Consider the following 2,189-nt stretch of genomic DNA (forward strand, 5'->3'; position numbering starts at 1 on the left):
GTTTTATTTGCCCTTTAGTCATCATTGGTCCTTTTAGCAGACATTTCAAGTTGCCTACATATCTCCCCATATTCTCCCTTATTAATAGCATTATGACTTTTTCCAGCACATGATGCACTTGTGTAAAATACTTGATTTTTCAGTCTCCTTTCCCACTGGGGGTGATCAATGAAATGCAGACAAAGCAAGCTTTCCATAATAAAGGTAAATTGAAAAGGAGAAAAACTTTTGCCTTTTGTCCTTGTTTCTTCCCATTTCTTCCTATTTGGAATGCAGACTTCATGCCTCAGCCATACCACATGCTAAGGACTTCAGAGAAGGAAAGGAGAAAGGGCTTGAATCCTGTAAGACATCTTCAAGAAGCTGTGCTAGCTCTAGACTGCATACCTTTGAAAAATCTTAGCATGTGAGAAAAACAAACTGTCATCTATTTTAGCCAGTGTTTGCTGGGTTTTCAGTTATTTGCAGTCAAATGCATTCCTAACTGATCTAGTTGTTACGAGTTTCCACAAAGTGATCTTGGATTCTGTGGTCAAGGGACTTTTGTTCTTGGTCTGATCCTATGATATTGTGATTAATCAGAAATATATATTTGGTGTTCATCCCTGTTTCTGTCATAGAACTCTTAAAACCCTTGCAATTTCCTGAGTGATATGGGTGAGAGGAACATCTTTGGTTATTCATACTCGGTCCCTTTCAAACATACTTGAATTTATGCTAATGAGTAGACTCTTGGTGGGCCCCCAGATAGCTCCAGGATGGGAACTGCATGCTGAAGGGACCAACCACGTGATTAGAGGGTTGGAAATTTCAGCTGCCACTTCTCCCACTATATCCAATCCCTGACCTCTGGGGAGGGGAGAGGGGCTGGAAATTGAGTACATTGGTGACAATGGCCAAAGATTCGATCAATCATGCCTGCATAATGGAATTTCCATAAAAACCCTAAATGACAGGATTTGGAGAGCTCCTGGGTTGAGTAGTTTATCCACGTGCTGGGAGGGGGATAGAAACTCCTGTGCTCAGAACACTTCCAGACCTCTCCCTATATAAATCTTTATCTGGCTGATCATATGTATTCTTTATAATAAGCCAGTATAGTAAGTAAACTGTTTCCCCTCAGTTCTGGGAGTCATTCTAACAAATTATGGAACCCAAGGAGGGGGTTGTGGGAATCCTGGTTTATAGCCAGTTGGTCACAAGTACAGGAGGTCAGGGACTTGTGATTGGCATCTGAAGTGGGGGCAGTCTGTGGGACTGAGCCTCCACCCTGTGAGGTCTGACACTAACTCTGAGGTAGTTAGTGTCAGAATGCAATTGAATCATTGGACAGCCAGTTGGTGTCCAGAGGGTTGCAAAATTGGTTGTTGGTGTGGAAAAAACTCATATAGTTGGTATCAAAAGTACCATGAGTAGAAACAGTTCACAGGACATTCCCAGACCAACAATGAGATGAGATGAAGCAGGACCATCTTTTTTAACCCAACCAAGTTGTGAGTACTGGTAGCTTAAGCTACAGTGCTTTACCAAGCAACAGGATTCTGATTTTGATTGACTCAGGTGTCTTTCCCCTTGTGCCAGGGAGATAGCAGTGGGCTGGAACATTTGCACAATCTGATATTTTCCTACCCTAATTATGGGAGGCATTCACAATGGTTCTTATACATAGAAGGATTTGGGGAATCTCTATAAATGACACTGTCTGCTCAGCTGGTGTCAAGAGGGAGAACATTAAGGAAGAAAAACAGTAGTCAGTGAAGAGTGCATGTCGGTGCATTTATAGGTACCTCCAGAATGAGGTGGTGGACCGCACAGTAGTACCATTCCCTGACCTCGACGGACAGATACGGTGCTCCTCGTTCTTGTTTTAAAGTTTTCAAGATCTGTTGGGAGAAATAAAGGAAAAAGCATTTAAACTTTGAAGTCCTAAAATGCTGTGGGACAGCATCACTATTTCCAAAGAGAATAGTTCTTCTGTTGAAAAGAGCCTTGGTAGCACCTGTACCTGGGAAATTCAGTTTAGCTTCCTTTCACGTGATATTGTCCCATGCTCCTTGATTCTATAGCTATGTTGTCCACTAAAATGGCAACTTGCCACATGTGCCTATTTAGATTTTAAATAATTAAAATTAAACACAACTTATAATTCAGTTCCTCAGACACACTAGTCACACCACAAGTACTCAATA

This window comes from Propithecus coquereli, unplaced genomic scaffold, assembly GCF_000956105.1.
Source record: "Propithecus coquereli isolate 6110/MARCELLA unplaced genomic scaffold, Pcoq_1.0 Scaffold60, whole genome shotgun sequence".
Classification (NCBI taxonomy): domain Eukaryota; kingdom Metazoa; phylum Chordata; class Mammalia; order Primates; family Indriidae; genus Propithecus; species Propithecus coquereli.